Genomic DNA, 19,898 nt, shown 5'->3' with positions numbered 1-19,898 from the left:
AGCCCTATTATTATAAGAGCTCTACTCCTAAGCAGTTTCCATTCTAATGGAGCAGACAAATACACACACACACACACACACACACACACACACACACACACACACACATATATACATACATACACAGGTACATATATGTGTGTATACACAAATATACATTTATGTACAAAATTAAATAAAGAAAGCAAATGCAAATAAATACACAGTAATTAGGAAGGGCACTTGCACTTGGAGGATCAGCAAATGTTTGCTGTATAAGCTGGTACTTGAACTCTATTATGAGGGAACCTAGGGATTCGCTAAGGCAGAAGTGAGGAGAGAGTATGTTCTAGGTATGGGGTACGGTCAGTGCAAATGCATGATTATGGGATACTGAATGCTGCTGTGAGAAAACAGAGCAAAGGCCAGCTTGGCTGGATCACCAACTAAGGAAGTGAAAGTAATATACTATGAGGCTAGAAAAATCAGTTGGGTTCAAGTTGTAAAGGACTTTAAAATCTAAGTAGGGGAAGTTATATTTTATCTTAGAGTCCAAATGAATTCACTACAATTTATCAAGTAGGAGAGTGGCAGAATAAGATCTATACCTAAGGAAAATCACTTTGGTAGCTATTTAGAGAGGCTGAACTAGAATGGAGAGAGACTTGAGGCAAAGACAGCAGTTAGGAGATCACTGCAATAGTTTAGGAGAGAGACGAAGAGGGCCTGAACTAAGGTGGCTGTGTGAGTAGAGAGAAGGAGTCAAATGTGAGAGATGTTATAGAAATAGGAAAAGTAAGGTTCTGTCAACTGATTGGATAAATGAGGTAAAGGAAAGGGTAAGGTCAAGGATATGTCCAAGATTATAACACTAGGAGACTAGAAGAATGATGATGCGTTTGACGGAAAAGGGGACTTCTGGAGGAGGGATGGGTTTGAAGGTAAAGATAATGAGTTCTCTTCTGGACATGTTGAGTTGAGGTGTTTACAGGCCATCCAGTTTGAAATGTCCAGTAGGCACTTGGTAACACAGATTGAAACTCAGGAGAAAGACTGGGGCTGGACATATAGATCTGAGTTATCTGCAAAGAGATAACGGTTAAACAAATAGGAATTGATGACGTTGCCAAGAGTAAGAGAAGATGAGAAAAGAGAGAACAGGACAGAGCCATAGGGAACACTTACAGTTAAGGGCTATGATAAAGACGGTGAGATAGCAGAGTGAGGAATGGTTAGAAGAAACAGGAGACATCAGTGTCACAAAAACTTGAGAGGAGAGAGTATACCAGAGGACAGGGTGGTAGATAGTATCAAATGCAGCAGACATCACGCAGGATAAGGACTGCCAAAATACTTTTAATTGATTTCACAATTAAGAGATTATAGGTGACTTTGAAGAGCAGTTCCATTTGAGTGGTGACATCAGAAGTCAGATTAAAAAGGACTGAGGAGTGAGTAAGAGGAGAGGAAGTGGAGGCAATGAATATAGATAGCTTTTTCTAGGAGTTTGGCTGAGAAAGGGAGGAAAGATGTAGAATGACAGCTTGAACTACAGTGTAGGTTTTTTTAAACATGAAGAAGACTGGGGGCATGAGTGAAGATGCAAGAAACAAATGCATAAGAAAAAATTTGAAGCTAAAAGAGGGAGGAGATGATTGAGAAGACACGCATAAAAAGCAAGTGAGCAGAGGCTGGCATTGACAACGAGAAGAGCCACCTCATTATAAGAAACTGGAAGAAAGGATGAGAGTAGGACATGTCAAAGGGTTTTGAGATAAAGAGAAGGGGAGAAGAGGTAGCTAAAGACAAACAGCTTTAATTTTCCAAATAAAGTAAGAAGTGTGGTCATTCAGCTCAAGGGAGGAAAGAAAGAAGGGGAGATATGGGAGCCTTGAGGTGGAAGGAAAAGGTTTAGAATATCTTCTGTGAGAGTGATATAGGAAATTAATAAGAGAAATAAAAGGACTGCCTTACTACAGTAAGGATCCCGTTGAAGTGTGATAACATGAATTTAGAGGCAGCTAGATGGCTCAGTGAATATAGTGCTGGACCTAGATTCAGGAAGATCTGAGTCAAATCTGGCCTCAGTCACTTACTAGGTGTATGACCCTGGGTAAGTCACCTAATCTCTGAGAAGGAAATGGCAAACTATTCCAACATCTTTGCCAAGAAAACCCCAGGGACAGTATAGTTCACTGGGTCAGGAAGAGTTGGACACAACTGAACAACAATAACATGAATTTATAGCATACCCAGTCAGCCTGGTTATATGGTTTCCTCCAAGACAGTTCAGCAGTATATGAGTAGGAGCAGAGAAAAAGGAGTTTATGTGAGCATAATCATGGTCTGGGGTTTGACAAAAGATAAGAGTAAAAGAAAAGGGAAATGTGGGTTTCAAAAGTAAATGACAGTGAGGAGTTAAATTGGTTAACTGCAGATTAGGAATAAAATAAAGTGAAATTAGAATGGCATTAATGGTCTGAAAAAGTATTGAAGGACAGAGGGACTTGAGGTTGAGATGGGAGCAAATAATAGGGTTAGGAAAAATAAAGAATAATCAGAGATGGAATGATTGGAGGTTATGGGTATACAGAAAGATGTCACAGGTATTTTTCTGTTTGTTTTGTTTTTGTTTTTCATTAAGGAAGTGGAACACTTGTTGGTAATACTGAAATCCAGAGTATGACCAACCCTACGTCTGACTAAGGTGGAATGAAGAAGAAGGTCATGGGATTTAAGGAGATTGAGAAATTGAGGTGTTAGGGAGTTTGGGGAGCATCATCCTGGATGTTCAAGTCTCCCCCAAGACAGAGCCTTTAGGGAACACCCACAGTTAAGGGCCATGATAAAGAGCAGGAATTGGGAAGGAAAGGAAGGTAGTGAACCAGGGGCTTGGCTCACTGAGAAAAAAAGGCAAAACGAATGGGGGTCAGTAAATAGCAATCACCATGATTTGACTAGAAAGGAACATTTTAATTAAACAAACTTTAAAAGAGGGAGCTGATAAGTGGTGGAAGCAAAGGGACGTCTAGAAGTGACAGTGGGATATTCTAACTCACTGTCCAGGGCCAGTCATTAGAGGCTACTCATAAAGGTCCAGTTAATGCTAGAAAAGATCGCCAGGGATGAAGTGGTCTAGGTGAGCCAGGACTCAAGTAAATGGAAGGAGTGTGAGAGAAATAGGTCCCAGATGAAGGGAATTTTGTTCACCATGGCACAGGAATTCAGGAGGGCACAGTAGATAGGGAAGATAGGATCAGATTAGGACGCAAGATTGAGTTCAATGGGGATAAGAGAATAGGAGGTTGGAGTTGGCAATAGTTTGCTCCTAGATGACCAGTGGTTGAGAGAATGATGGGTAATAGTAGATTGTTAACCAGAGAGGTAGTAGTAAATGGCAGATGAAAAATAATAATATTTACAATTCCAAAAGAGTTTGGGGGAGGTAGGAGGAGGGTAAGGATACAGTACCACAGTCACCTTAGCCATTCCCTTTGGCTAGCTGGATGGGGCCCAGATGGGCAATATTACAGATAGGTCCCTCGCTTGGCCAAGGGTAGTAGGCGTGGCTTGCCCCTAGATACCTCTTCTCCTCCTCGTGCTGTTCCATATGTTTTCTTAAACCTTTCATTACTTCAAATTATTAAAATGCATTTGACTAAACTGCTTGGGAAGGCTGTCCCACTTGTCACTTAAAATACATGGCACATCCTGTTCCCAAACAAATGACTCAGCAAATATGAAGAGCATTATTAGTACTGACAGGGCCAAAGTAAACAGTAAAAACAAGAGTTACTATATATCCAAATTAAGACGGGGGATCGTACAACATTTCTGTTCTTCCCAAGCACGTGACCAGAAAGCTGGGGACCCAACTCTAGCCATGGCCAGTAGGCTCCTCAGTCTACGATATTCAACCGGTGCTGGCTGAAGAGTCAAAGAACCTGAGTTCAAATTCCAGCTCTGTCACCTCCTCCTTGTCTCCCATTAGGTAAGTCATTTAAATTCTTTGGGCCTCAGTTTCCTAATCTCTAAATAACAACAATAATAGCTCACATTTACATAGCACTTTAAGGTTTGCAATGGACTTTACACATATTATTTCCCCATGTTAAAAGTGAAGGAATGGAGTCCAAGAGAGGTCATATAACTTGCCCAAGGTCAGACAGCTAATAAATGTTTGGGGCAGGATTTGAACTCAATTCCTCCTGATTAAAAAATCCCTTACTCTAGCCACCATGATACCTAGCTGCCATGAAATAAAAAAGTTAGACTAAGTGACTTCTGAAGTCTCTTCTAGCTCCAAATCTAGAATTCTGTCATCTTACTTTCACCATAGTAGAAATCTTGTCAAATGATTCTTAGAAAAAGACCAAGATATATAGGAATTTCTGGTCCAGAAAGCCATTCCTAACGGGAGCTTCAGCTATAGTCTCTTCTTCTTGGCAAAATAATATGCCCTCCCCAACTGAAGTTTCCTTTACATTCCCTTTCTGGTTTCTTCACTACCCCCAATTTATTCCTAGGAAAAGCAGAAATGCACTCTTGGTCACCCCCAGGAGCATGATGGGAGTCAAAGTGCTATTCCTATAGACTCATGGGTCAAGTGAAAGTGGAAGCATAGGAGATGGAATTAAGGTGATCTCTGATCTATGTCTCCTCTAGCATTACTCTGAATAATCCATTTGGGATTCTATGTTCAACGACAAATGCAGTTCAAGACACTTCCTAGTCAATAACAATAACGACAACAATAATAACATTTACATATCACTTTAAGATGTACAAAGAGCTTTATATGTATTATCTCATTTGATCTAAAGTATCAACATACTTTTATATGATTTGCGTTCATCAATCAACCAATGAATACGTATTTATTAAGCACCTATTATGCACTGTGTTAGGCATTGGAGGATTCAAAAAAATAGAAATGAACGAGTCCCTCCCCTCAAAGAACTTATAGTCTATGAAAGACATGGCATGCCAAGTCAGGCAGATATATTCTATTTTCAAATATGTCTTGGAAATTTCTTTCTGGAATGAAGAGGGAAAGAAAAAACGTTCAGTTTGTTCCTCTGAGACTTAACTCTGTTCCCAGTTGTTGGGTCTTGCTTGGCCAATTGGAGATAGACTCTTTGTTTTTCTCAGAACCGCATCTTCTCTCAGTGTTCAAAAAAAAAAGTATTGAGATTACTCACCTGTGAGTCAGAAAAGCTAGATGGCACTCCGCCACTGAAGAGCTGTGGGCCCTGGAACCTTGAACTTAGCATTCTCTTCCTCAGCTTTCCCACCTACAAAATGGAATAACAGTTTCTTCTTACGGACAGAGAAACAGAAAGTCTGGACCTGTGATTTCATTAGTATAATGAGATCCTTGGTGGGGAAATTCTCTCTACCAGTCCAGGTTAGCACCTTCTCTGCAACTTACAGATTTGGTCAGTACCTAGATCACTGAGAGGTTAAGTAATTTACCCAGGGTCATACAGCTAGAGTCAGAACTGGAACTCAAGTTTTCCTGGCTCCAAGATGAGAGCTCTAGCTTCCACACCACACTGCCTCTTACCACAATATCTACATTTTGAAGTTTTTATTCAAATGGCAAACAATTAAATGTTTATTTGAAAATGAAATCAAGTATAGCCCCCCTTAAAAAAACATCATAGACCATTCTTATTATACTAGCTCATAAGATATTAGAAAAGAGACCAATTTCCAAAATTCTTAAATGATTAAAAACAGATAAAATAAAGGAATCAGGATGGTGGGAAAGCTTTTTTCTCAAACTAAAATAATGAATGAAAGAGTCTTCAAGGATTGGTTGTTTATGGTTCTACACTCTGGAGACTGAAATTCTTTGTATATAACAGATGGTTTTGTTTACATAGAGAAAATTCAGACCTTGTAAAGGGCTTTTTATTTCCTTTTCCAGTTCTCTCACACACATAAAGTAAAAGAAATATTTGTATGTGTTACATACATGGAAGAGGAAGCATCAGAGAACAGTACTGGAATCAGAAAAATCTGGATTCAAGTTCTGCCTGTGATACATACTAATTTCATGACCATGAGCAAATCACTCAATTCCTCTGTCCCCCAAGCAACTCTCTAAGAGGATAACAGAGGAATCACTAATTTGCCTTGAGGAAGAAAGTGGGTGCTTCGTACATTAACAAAATCTCTCTACAGCAGACTAATATACACACATGAATATATACATATGAACAGAAATATACATATGGACAGTACACATACGTATGCATGTATATATACATAGAGCTCCATGCTCATGTCCATATATATGTAATATGCACACATATGCATAAATGTACACATACTGCATTGTGTACATATATACACATGTGTGTATAATGTGTATACATGCAAATAGTATGTTTACATGTGGACAGTATGCATATGTGTATATATAGAGCTCCACGTTTGTGCCCCCATGCGTGTATATACACATGTATACATACCTTTGTGCATGCTGCCCTGTGCATATACACATGTATACCTATATGTGTGTTTGTACATACTATATATACATATGACCAGTATGTGCACATGTGTACACACATACACACATACTATCTATCTATATAGAGATAGTGTACATACATATTATGTACATATGCATAGAGTCCCATGCTCATGTCCATATGTATATGTATACACACATATCCAATATTGTCTTGCATGTATACATATACACATGTCTACATGAATGTATACATACTGTCTATATATATGCATGTGTGTATTGATCTGGTGTAGAGAGGTTTTTTTTAGGTGACATTGAAGTGGATTTAATTCAGTTTTCTTTTTAAAGACCCCCAAATCTGAAACGGCTTAAAACTTATTTAAAATGAATAAAAATTTTCGTATCAAGCTACTGGTCTCCAGCTCCATTTTCTGTTTTCAACTGTTTTGTTGCAGGTTCTCCTTTTTCATGTTCTTCTCATGTCCTTTTAAAGGATCCTCCAGCATCACCATTTTCCTGTTCTTCATCACTATCAAATTTTGTTTTTTCACCCTGGAATTGTATTTTTCCTTTATCGGGTATACCCTGAACAGCTTTACCACCTCCTCTTCCTTTTCTTTTAAATTTGCGACCTTTTGACTTCAACTTATTTGGGGATTTCTGTTGGTCTTCAATGATTTTTTTTCAAAGCTTCTTTCTCTGTCTCTCCTTCTAATACTTCCCATGTTATATCCTTGCTTCTTAATTTTAAGTCTCCATTATTTGCTTCATTGGCTTTGTCCAGTCCTTCTTTTGTCTTTTCTTTAAATAGGATTTTTCCCTCTTTTGCTCCTCTGATGAAGTCTATTCACTTTATTTCTCCATGATTAGAGAAAAGTGTGTGAAGATCTTCTCTACAGGTTTGATCTTCTAAATCACCAGAAAATTTCAGCAAGCATCCAATCTTTTCATCCAGGGATTTCAATTCAGCATCTTCTGCTTGCCTCTGTTTTTCTTCTTACTCTTATTTAGCTTCTGCTTTAGCTTCTACTTTATTTTGCTTCCTTTCTTCATTCTTTTTTGCAAAGTAATCTTCCTTAAAGAGTATCAGCAGCAGCTCTGTATCTTTGTATTTCTGTCCAGGGGTTTCTATAAACTTCTTGGCAGATTCAACACCATCAAACACAGCAAATATTGATCCCTTAAATGCTTTATGTAATGTTCTCCTCATTTGAATATTTTGTACTTGACCTTTGCCGTCTAACCACTCTTTTATGTCATCAAGGGTTTCATCTGTTGGAAAACCTTTAACATAGGTGGATCTGTTTTTTACTTCATTTTTATATTCATCTGTTACTTCAGGGAGGGGTTTGTTTGGTAATCTTCTGATTTTAGTTATATCCTCACTAACTTCCATGAGTTCTGTCTTTGATTTCTTTAGAGCACTTCTTACCATATGAAAGTCTTTTGTTAGTTTGCTCAATCTCAATTTGTTGGCAAATTTTGGACTCCAGATCAGTCATTTTTTCACTGTCACCATTCTCAGACATTGTGGGAGGCAACCCGTGAGGTTCCGGCAGGGTCTGCAACGCCCTGCCATGATCCCCACGACCCACGAACTCACTCCTCGACTCCCTGTTGCAGTGTATACATATACACATGTATACATACATGTATACATAATGTCTGCATGTATATGTATGTGTGTGTATTAATCTGGTATAGAGAGATTTTATCGATGTACAAAGCACCCAGTGTGGAACCTCTCTTCATATATGTGTATATGTATATATGTATGTAGGTACATTTATGTGTGTCAGTGTGTATACTTTCGGGTGTCCCAAAAGTTTTAGAGCAGCTTAAACTTTAATAACTTAAAACTGCACTAATGTTTTGGGGACATCCTGTCTACCTAAGTTGAAGATGAAGAATTTGCCTATTCTCACGGTCAGCACGTATCTGAGGCAGGACCTCAACTCAGATGACCCTTTCTTCACTCTGCCATGCTGCTTTTAGTAACTGTACTTAAAAAGAGGATTTTTATATTGTTTTGCCTTGCCTTATAGATCATTAAATTGATTTTAATTTCATAGAGCTCCTAAATGATTTATCTCCCTTTTTCCTCCTGTCCTTTATAGAAGAGCTCCATCGTAGTGAGCAATCTCTGAAACGAACAACCTTCAATTCTACCAATATGATCCCCAGATCTTAAAGTGATTGATGGGCCCCGCATTTTAAATACACAAAACCAGGAATTATCGATCTTTTTTTTTTCATCGCAGATTCCTTTGGCAGTTCGGTAAAGCTTAAAGACCCTTTGTCAAAATAACGTTTTCAAATGCATACCACAGGGGCAGTCAGGTGGCACAGTGGGTAGAGCACCAGCACAGAAGTCAGTAGGACCTGAGTTCAAATCCTGCCTCAGACCAAATACTTGACACTCACTAGCTGTGTGGCCCTGGGCAAGTCACTTAACCCCAATTGCCTAAAAAAAAAATGCATACCACAAAATACATAGTGTTGCAAAGGTTAGTAAAAGTAAAGATGTAATTTTTATTCCATACCCCCTGAAATTTATCAATAGACCCCTTGGGGGAAGAAGGTTGGTGGCTCCCAGGAGAAGAAACCTGACTCCAAACTTTGCATTTTAAAAAATGCAAATTCAGTCTCAGACCAGACACCTGACACTTACTAACTGTGTGACCCTGGGCAAGTCACTTAACCCCAATTGCCCCGCAGGACAAAAAAAAAAAAAAGCAAATTCAGGGGCTCCTTAGTCTACCAGTCTCAAAGTGGCTGATTTCCACTGATTTTCACTTTGATATTCACATACAATATCACCTCCTAAAATAGTATTATAGAAAATGAAAAAGAAACCCCAATCTTCTTTCCATCTGAATATTTCAAGCCGTATCCTGTGTAAACTCCTGGCACCAAATGAGCATGATTTAGAGCCCATGGCAAAGATCCAACCCATCATGGTTATTTGTGGTTACCAGATCAAGTTACAAAGAAGAAAAGAAGCAATGAAAAATTGGTAGGACTCTCAAGCTGCCCAAGAAGAGCTCTGACCATGCCTGAAATCTGATCCTTCTGATAACATTAGCACCTGATCAAAGATAATACCAAAACTGGATGGGCACAACCCAGAAACTTTCTTACTCTATTTCAGAAGGTCTAGTGCAGGGGTGGGTAACCTTCAGCCTCAAGGCCACATGTGGCCTTCCAGGTCCTTGGTTGCAGCCTTTTGACTGAGTGCAAGTTTTACAGAACAAATCCTTTTATTAAGGGGATTTGTTCTGTGAAGTTTGGATTCTGTCAAAGCGCCACACTTGAGGACCTAGAGGGCCACAAGTGACCTCGAGGCCACAGGTGCCCCACTCCTAGCCTAGTGCACACTGTGCTCCCTTCACCATCTAGTTTTGAAGCATTATTCCCTTTCAGATCCAAGGGGACAGCTGGCTTATTTGTCTTTGGAGCCAAGCACAAAACCTATTTTTTGGCTGCTAGGTGGTACGGTGAATGGAGTTTTGGACCTGAGTTCAAATCCAGACTCAGACACTTACTAGCTTGTGTGACTCTAGGCAAGTCACTTAATTCTATTTACCTCAATTTTCTCATCTGTAAAATGAGCTGGAGAAGGAAATAGCAAACCACTCTTTGTGTCTTTGCCGAGAAAACCCTAAAAGGGACCACGAAGAGTTCGATATGACTGAAAAATGACTAAGCAACAAAACGAGGGCTCTCTAAAGCTCCCTTCATCGTCACTGATGACAGATTCCCCAGGGAGCGGATCAGTACTAAGGTGTTGCTCTTTAGTTGTATTCAAACATAACGAAATTCAATTTTTATCTAGAGGAATTGATTATTAAAATTAATTACACCAGGAACCTAATACCACAATGGTGACACACTAGCTTCGTATCCTTTCTTTCCCTGTGAATCCTCCTTATAATACTCTCCTCTTTAACATTCTTATCATTTATTCCCATGCCCTTTCATTATTCCCTCCTCAGGATCCTTAGTATCAGTTCCCCATCTTCACTCCAGTTCCTCTTCACTAGACCCCTGCTGTATGCTAAGATGTCCAGGATCTAATTTATAGTTCCCAGAAGGCTGAGAAATCCTATAGAAGTGAGCTTCACTCGCTGGAGCCCTGCTCTGTTATCCCTTGTTCGGTCCACCCCTAAATCCCCTGGGCCTGAAAATAGCCCCACCACTGCCTTAGTTGTCTAGTGCTTACCAGGCTATTTTTAAGTATACAAGGCCTTTGGGTCATAGAACTATATCCAGTAGCTAGGGCTCATCTCTGACTTTTGCATAAACGTCAATGCTAAAGCTTGGATTTTTGAAGTACTGCATGTCCTCAAAGAAGCTTTTGGCCTTATCCCAAATCGAGGTTTACTCATAATGTAAGATTTGAATCAGCCGGCATAATTTCAATTTTTCTATACAGAATCTTATCCATTTTCCATTGCCCTAGACAAACAATCTTTGAAGCTAGATGAAATCAGAGAAAAAAATGGAAAACCATATGGGTTCTAACAAAAACGGAAAAGATGAGTCATCCTGCAGAATTCCCTAATCTAGGATTTAGATGCCAGGATATTTTCAACCCACAGAGGGCAGCAAGCCTTGAAATTTCTTTTAGGAGCATGTGCATGGTAGAGATGAGTCAAGTTAATTTATTTCAGTTATCCTAATCAGCTAAATTAACTGCCAGGGTTTTGTCTAAACTGAAATAATGCTGAAGTGGCCACAATTAACCCTACACCCTCCCAGAAATCCCTAGACTCAACTGTAGAGAAAGAATTCATCTGCTTTTGCCAAATGAAAGCCCTTTGGAGAGCAAGAAAGCCGTTTTACTGTATCTCTCTACTCAACCAGTATTCTTTGGTGAGGCTCTTGGCTCAGGAATGCTAGAATGCAGAATTAAAACTTTGACTCTGCCTTCCCCCCCTCTTTTTAAGTACTCAACTAGGCGAAGTTAACTTTGGCAGAATTATTGCAGCAAAACAGTTTAAATGATTGTTATTTCTTATATAAGGTGATCCCAAAGCCCCTTACTGGCTAGATCTCTCTCTTTCAAAGACCAAGCCTTAAACCCAATTCACTCTGGAGCTCATAGATTGGACAACAATAGGTCCCTGTCCTGCCCAAGCATCACTTAATGGTTACGTTTTGGGTCCTCCTGGCTCAGAGCGAACGTAAATAGTAATTTCTCTTTTGGCCAGCAAGCTTGAGGGTCTTTGCCTTCCAGTTTGATTTTTTTTTTTTAATTAAAGGGGCCATCCCTTGACTCACTTCTTCAAAAGGCCTATTCACTGAATGGGTATTGCCTCACTCAAAGTTAGAAAAAAAGGCCAACATCTCTCCACTGCATCCTGGGCCATTTCCAGTCATCTTGATCTGTATCTGGCCATTGGACCCAAATGGCTCTGGAGGAGAAAGTGAGGCTGGTGACTTTGCACGGCCCTCTCTTCACTCAAATCCAAATCAGTGCAAGTCACGTCATCATCTCCCTAATGTCATGCTCCTCTTCGAGAACGAAGGACAAACCACACACACAGCCTTTTTTCTATATTATAAAAATCCAGGAATGTGACTAGGCAGGTAGAAAAGACAATGTCCTTGTGTCCTGGTTTATATTTGTGTCTGTGCCTTTATTCCACTCACTGATCTATATGGGAAAACAAAAGAAGTTTAGGATTAAAAAACTGGGGAACCCTGAACCACGGAGCTGCTTGATAGTTGTTGGGGAAATAGCTTTTACATGGTTTACAATCCAGCCTTAGAAGACTGAAGTCAGGAGACATTAGAAAAGTTTACTATGAGCTAATGTGACATCACCAAAAGAAACCCTAAGTCTCACAACCATATTTGGGCCACAGAAAAGGTTATCCCTGAGAACATTAGCTAAGTGAAAATAGTATTCTCTCAACTAAAGAGCTTGGTACCTGGGGCTGAGATTCTCCTACTAGAGATAAATTTCCCAGGCTAAAGAGAATGAGATAAAGTCTTCTTGCTGGTTCAAGGCAAGAGTGGCTGCTTTTATTAAAGAAAAAAAAAAGTTCTCCAAGTTCTAAAAAGTCTCTGGCTTTAACATGAGGGCATAGCAGCACTGACTCTTCTCATCAGAGAAAAATGGCAAAGGATTTCAGTTATATCAGAAGCTGGAAGACATAAGAAGTTCCGCAGATACATGCCCATGTGGAGCTATGACCCGAAGCATCTGGCAGAAACTCCATGAGCATCACCCATCAAACCAGCATCTAATCAGTGCCCAACAGACCAGTGTTTAGCAGAATCTATGTGGCCAACAGAAACTCCTCATCGCAGGAGCGGGATCCAGCACAGACCATGCTTCTAGAAGAGACTATATGCCCAGCAGAGAAGTATGCAATGAAGTCTATCGACACATATCAGCAGCAGGAACAACAGCTGCATGACCTCCCCAGGAGGCATCCGTGGCCCTACCGTGTGCGCCACCCCTCCACACCAGTGCTTTGGCCAACGCGTTTGTTTTCCATGTGTGTATTTGCTGGCCAGTGCGACTGCTCCATATTTGGTCCCTACATTTCCTTTTACTTTTCCCATTGATATGAAGTGGTTTTGTGCCCCGGATTTATTGAAGAAATGTTTTGTTAATACTTTTCATACTACAACATTTCATTAATTGCCTTTACTTTGAATGAATTCTGGCCTCAGGCTAGTCAGCCTCAAGGTAATGGGCTGATGGGGGCTTGTTAGTGATGGCTTTAGTGAACACAGATACAGAGAGTACCTTGAACCTGGGTTAGCCACTTCCTGGTGCTCCCAACTTACATGTTGGGGGCAAGGAGGATGTGCTCCATTCATTACTGATTACACCAAGTAACATAAAGCTGATTTTTTTTTTCATAGACTGTTGGCTCAATCTAGAACTGCAGCTGTAATAGCTAGGTGGCACAATGGATAGAGTGCCAGGCCTGGAGTCAGGAAGACTCATCTCCCTGAGTTCAAATCTGGCCTCAGACATGTACCAGCTGTGTGACCTTGGGCAACACACTTAACTCTGTTTGCCTCAATTTCTTCATCTGTAAAATGAGCTGGAAAGGGAAATGGCAAGCCATTCCAGTATCTCTGCCAAAAAATCTCTAAATGAGGGCACAACTGGAAATAACTGAACAACAAAACCAAAGAACCAGAGTATAGAGGCAATTGGAGATTTGTCCCAGGGCACTGAAATTTAGATGGCACTGGTAGTATTCATAATTTTTACATAGCATAACAACTATTGACCTCAGCATCTAGTTAGCATGAATAATTATTTTTAAACAGATGGCTTTCTTCCTCCATCTCCACCCACCATTAGTTCTTTTCCAATTCGTAGGTGCCTTCTCCAAGTCTTCAGTACTTCCTCAGGAGCATTTGAGGGCTACTGGTCACATTTGGGGGCTATTTGGCCCAAGCACAAAAATGTCTAGTAATGACATCGCATTAATTACTCCTTTAATCTGCTTATAAAAGAAAGCTAGCTTTAGGAGAGTTGTGCTCCTTTCATCTTTTGATGAAAGGTTTTGACTTTTGACTGCTTCTTTTCACTTCAAATTCACTGAGTAGAGCATGAGAAGGGTTCCTCTAAGAATTAAGGTTGCTTTCCTTTGCTGCCAGACTTTTCCTTGGGCCTAGTGGGAGAAAAGGCTAGAGAAACCAGCTAGATATAAAAAACCTCTCTCTAAACTCCAGATGCAATCCCTTCCATTTTGAACATCTCTGATGCACCTATAGCATATTATAATTATGTAGCAGCTAAGTGGCACAATGGATAGAGCATTGGGACTGAAGTCAGGAACAGTGATCTTCCTGAGTTCAATTCTGGCCTCATATACATACTAGCTGTTTGACCCTGGGCAAGTCACTTAACCCTGTTTGCCTCAGTTCCTCATCTGTAAAATGAGCTGAAGAAGGAAATGGCAAACCAATCCAGTCCAGTATCTTTGCCAAGAAAACCCCAAATGGGGTCATGGAGAGTTGGACATGACTAAAAAAAAAATGACTGAACAACAACATACGCCCTTTCTAGACTATAAGGCATATAAGAGCAGAAAGCATGCCATATCTATACTTAATATCTCCCCTAGCTCTTAGCATGGTGCTCTGCAGGTAATAGGTGCTTAAAGTGCATTGCATCTAATGGAGGAAGTGAAGGGGAATAAGAAGAGGTATATTTTCACTGAGCCTAACTGCATTCACCAGCACAAAGAATCACTTCTCAACACCTGTTACTGTCTACCCTTCCCTCTGTAATACTCTTAAGTGAGGGGTTCTTCAGCTTTTTTGTATTATGGTTCTGTCTGACAGTCTAGTGAAATCTATGGACCGCTTCTCAGAATCCTAGGGCTTTTTTATGCATAGAATAAAATACATAAGATTTAAAAGATCCCAAGCAGAGTAAAAAATAAAGATTTTTCCCCCATCCAAGCTCCAGACTCACTGAAATCCATACACAGACCCTTTGTGAGCTGTGGATACCAGTTTGAAAAATGCTGCTCTAAAGTCAGTTATAATGGGGCGGCTAGGTGGTGCAGTAGATAGTGCTCTAATCCTGGAGTAAGGAGGACCTGAGTTCAAATTTGGTCTCAGACCAGACAACTGACACTTACTAGCTGTGTGACCCTGGGCAAGTCACTTAAGCTCTGTTTGACTCGGCTTCTTCATCTGTAAAATGAGGATAATAATAGCATTGACTACCCAGGGTTGCTGTGAGGATCAAATGAGATAATGTTTGTACAGAACTTTGCAAACCTTTATGTGTTATATAAATATTAGCTATTGATGGCCATGACCATGATCACTCTGACAGCTTCTCCTTTCCCAGCAGCAGTTCTGACAAAGACATGGAACCCCCAATGAAATAATGAGTTCTTGGCTAGTGGCTATCACAGTGGATGAACACAGCTCTGATTGCCTCTCTCATAAGGCTAACACAGGATCGTAGAAGACCTACACAAAGCATCTACAGTTGACTCATGGGAACCAACCAACACAGATAGCAAAGATAACAAACAGACTGGCTTCCTTAACATAACTCACTAAACTGTTTCAGAAACTACTAGGCATCCAAAAAAAAAGAAGGAAAGAAAGAAGGAAGGAAGGAAGGAAGGGAGGAAGGAAGGAAGGAAGGAAGGAAGGAAGGAAGGAAGGAAGGAAGGAAGGAAGGAAGGAAGGAAGGAAGGAAGGAAGGAAGGAAGGAAGGAAGAAAAATTCAAGAAATCTTTTAGCTTCCATTTTTTAATTCAAATACACTGTTCTCTCTCAGGAAGCAGGGTTCTTAATTAACTATTCAAAGTCTATATTCCTCCTAAGAAAGAATTTGCAGAATAAATCTACTTTGGTAATACAAAACAGACTGAGGCAATTTTGTAGAATATTTTGCTATCATTTTTACATTTGTTCATTACATATTGTACATTTGTTCAATACTTTTGCAGACAAGCTTCCATTTTGAAATTAGTTTTTGTTCTGAATTTTTCTCTGACTCAACAGACTGGCAATCAGTGATGATTAAATTATCATTGTCAAAAACCTTTTTACCCAGTAGTTCATCTAATTTTTTTCTTTCTCATCATTTTGCTTGTTCAGTTATTCATTCATTCAAAAAATGTTTATTGAGCGCATACTAGGTAAAAAGCACTGTGCCAAGAACTGCTGGGAACATAAAGATGATTAATATATCTTTGGTACCTGTATAGATTCATCATTTCAATGGTATACTACTAATAAAAACTACAATTTTTCTATTTTTAAAAATTAAATTCTTTTTTTATAAACAAAAGTATTTTCTCTACCTCCTTTTTTTCTCTCTACTCTACCCCTACTGAAAAACAAAAATAAAACTCTTATAACAAAAATGCATAGTCAAGCAAAATAAATTATTTTAATGGTCATGTCCAAAAATTATTTTATTCTGTAGCCTTACTTCATCACCTACCTATCAGGAGGTAGACAGCATGCTCACCATCAGTACCTGGAATTGTGCTTGGCTGTCATATTGATCAGAGTTCTTAAATCACAGAAAAGTGCTTCTACAATGCTGGAGGTTGGTTTGCTTGCTGTTGTAGTTAAGACCATGTGTCCTCATCTCACCCAGGCTATAAATGCAATAGTCACTTACAGTCCAATACCAATACCAATTAGCATGAAAGTTTTACCTGATTCATTTTTCTGACATTGTCTTGGCTCACCTCTGTTTAGTCAGCCTGCTGGCCCTCTGCTCCTGGGAGTTCACTATATTACTGATGAACTCAGTACAGACTATTAGTGTAGCAGGGATATGTCCCTACTACATCTCAAAACCCTTGACCTCAATTGACCAACCAGCCTCAACCTTCCTCAGTAGCAGGGATTACAGTTGGGTATCACTACTACCAGGAATATTGTTATTACTTTATAAATCTACCCACTTCTCTTTGTACCACCTCATACAAGTCTGTCTAGGTTTCTCTGAACAATCCCTTTCTTCATTTCTTATAGTACAGTGGTATTCTATTACATTCATATACCATAATTTGTTCTGCCATTCCTCAATTTGTGAGCACCCCATTAGTTTCCAGTTCTTCACCACCACCAAAAGAGATGCTATAAATACTTTTGTACATATGGTTCCTTTCCTTTTTTTTTTTTTGATTCTTTGAGATATATGCCTAATAGTGGCATATGGCATTTTTTATGCCTTTACATCCCGTTAGAAAATAAGCTCTTTTAGATTTCATTCATTGAATTTCTATTCCCCATAGAATTTCTTCTCTGAAGAACTTTGGAATCAATTGTGAAACATGAGGGACACTGGCACAGGATCACCCGGCATGGCATGCCCAACTCCAAAATGGTGCTGTGCTCTGTGAGCAAAGCAGAATTGCAGTAGCTCAAAGGAAGCACGAGACGTGTAAATGTAGAGAAATCTCTACTCCAAATGTTCATATGGACTATTTGTGCCTGACTTGTGGTAGAGCTTTTGGAGCTCACATTGGTCTGATAAGCCACCATCAGATGAGGTATAGTAGTACCTTGACCCAGCGGAGTGTTGTCATTTTGGTCCTCTTTGAGAATGAAGGACAACAACCAACCATTCCCCATCCATTTTTAATGCCCAGCACATAATAATCACTAAAGAAATATTTGTTGAATTATTCATTCTATATCTAGAGGACAAGAGTGGTATCATTGATTTCATTAACTCCCTGGACAATAATCACATACTCACATCTTGACTTTTGCATTTTTCTGCTTAAGTTTCTTTTTACCAGCAATTAGTTTCTTTTAACTCTTGAATCCTCTCCCAGAGATTTTACATCCACGTCACCTATTTCTCCTAGCTTCCAACCTTCTTTTGAGATACCTTGTGCAAATCTGTCCTAAGAGATGTCACAAAGGCACTGCCTACATTGTTCCATCCATCTTCCCCCAAAGAGTCTCAAGTGATTCAAAATGCAGATCAATGGTCCCAAATACTATCACCCATTCCTGGTTCTAAGGGGGTCCACTGTGCTCCCAATCATGAAGAGCCTGGGAACTGAGTGATACTTAGCTTTTTGGATTGTTGATTCAGGCCCTGCAGTTACTGACCCTGCTAGTAAAAAGTGTTGCTAATTAACACTCATTTATATGTATGCTTCAGTTAAATATTTCCTCAGTCAATAAATCTCTTACGTAAATTGTTTCCTCTACCCTATAATTTCAACCCAATCTCAGATTGCCTGAACCATTAGGTTTACTGGCACAATTAACAACATCACAGATATACTGGAAGCCTTCCCTTCCAATATACTGGAAGCCTTACTCACGGCCTTTTTTTAATATCTAAGTAGTATCAAGGCACCACATAGGCTGTTCATCTATTATCTCTCACGCTTTGTAAAAAGCCTCCTTTTTTTCAATCATTATGTCTTTTGCATCATTGCTCATATGAAAGTCATCACTGGTTATACACTACTCCCACCATGCATCTTTCTATTACCATGAGTGCTATTTGGAATTTAAATTTTTCCTAAATTGTGTGATTTAACATGATTCATAAATAATGCAATCCAACTAAGAACATTGTTTTAAAAATGCCTTTTGTAACAATAAGCATCTTGGGATCATTGGAAGCACCATGTTGTGTGGTAGAGTGGAAATACATGAGATGGAATAGAAGAGAACAGAGTTCAAATCCCACCCCTGACACTCACTAGATGGGTGATCATGGACGAATTACTCCATTGACTAACTGAGCCTCAGTTTCCTCATCTGTAAAATGAGGATAATAATAACAGTATCTCCCTTAAAAAGCTATTGAGAGAAGCCAATGTAAAACATATGTAAAGCATTTAACAAACCTAAAAAATCTTGTCAGTCATTAACATTATCTGGCCCTATTTCTCCCTCCTAGTTAATTCTGAGCACAGCCAATTGCCTATCTACACTGATTATTTGAGATATACACAATGATAAACTGACTTGATGATGTAGCCTTTAAACTGCATGTGTTTTTCATCCACTTTGTTTTGCAAAGGTGGAGAATTAGTCCAGTTATTCTGGAAGTCTTGAAGATTTTTCCCAGGAGGCCTTGTAGTGCTCTGAGGCTCAATGAAGAGCATAGGAACTCACAAATTAAAAAAAAAAAAAACACACAATACAAGGCAGACAGTAATGTGTTAGAAAGAGGTACCAACAAACTTCAGTGAATGCCCCAAGGAGGGATGTATAATTTCATGCTGGTGATTTAAGGGAAGGCTTCATGGAGTAGGTGACATTTAAACAAAGCCTTGAAGGATGGCTAGTATTTGGGTAGGTCAGAACATTTTACATTTAAAGAGTGGATGACATGACCAACAGCATTCTTCACTACTTCCACAGATTTGTGATTTCAACCATGTGACTTTTGCCTTCACTAGTGTAGATCACAACCTATCCAGACCTCCTCATCCTGTGTAAGCTTGTCTATACTCTCCCTTAAGTCCTTCATAGAGCTTCCAAATCCACTGGAAGACTTGCTATGGTCCTTTATTTAAGAGATACTAGAGCAGCACCTGACTAACTATCCCTACAACATGAACAGCCTACTTACTTTTCCTATAATATTTGTTCCTGATGTATTTTAGTTTTGCATCATTTCTTGCGTGCAAGTTTGGTGATATATTGCTCCTTGCTAATATCCATCACATATCTTTCTCAAGCCTTTTGGGTGACCTCCAATGGAATTCATCTCAGATTATGATATTCCATGATTCATAGCCATGATTCACCACTGGGAGAATATTGTTGTTGGGAGAAAAAAAGATGGATTTTTGATCCAATGAAGGAATAGGTGTAACAGTCCTGGCCACATAGGCTTGGCTAGTAGTACTGGATTGGTTGATGGCATTGAAGTTGGAGACATTGAAGCAACATCCTGATCGCCTAACTAAAGAAGACAGCCCACAACACAAACAAC

The 19,898-nt window shown here is 39.5% G+C and overlaps 1 long non-coding RNA gene and 1 pseudogene across 3 annotated transcripts in view; one reads left to right on the top strand and one right to left on the bottom strand.

The window, feature by feature from the left end:
* Positions 1 to 3,764: 3,764 nt before the first annotated feature.
* Positions 3,765 to 19,898, top strand: part of LOC110213194 (uncharacterized) — a 48,210-nt gene continuing 32,076 nt past the window's right edge. For all 3 annotated transcript variants that reach the window (XR_013482815.1, XR_002325923.2, XR_013482809.1), the window contains exon 1: positions 3,765 to 3,970. This is a non-coding gene — a long non-coding RNA (uncharacterized LOC110213194). The remainder of the gene's footprint in view (positions 3,971 to 19,898) is intronic.
* LOC110213192 (lupus La protein homolog pseudogene) lies at positions 6,872 to 7,992 on the bottom strand (annotated as a pseudogene).

This window comes from Phascolarctos cinereus, unplaced genomic scaffold, assembly GCF_003287225.1.
Source record: "Phascolarctos cinereus isolate Bilbo 61053 unplaced genomic scaffold, phaCin_HiC Scaffold_1;HRSCAF=81, whole genome shotgun sequence".
NCBI lineage: Eukaryota > Metazoa > Chordata > Mammalia > Diprotodontia > Phascolarctidae > Phascolarctos > Phascolarctos cinereus.
Note: the sequence above shows the minus strand (reverse complement) of the source record. Positions and strands in the feature narration are given on the sequence as shown.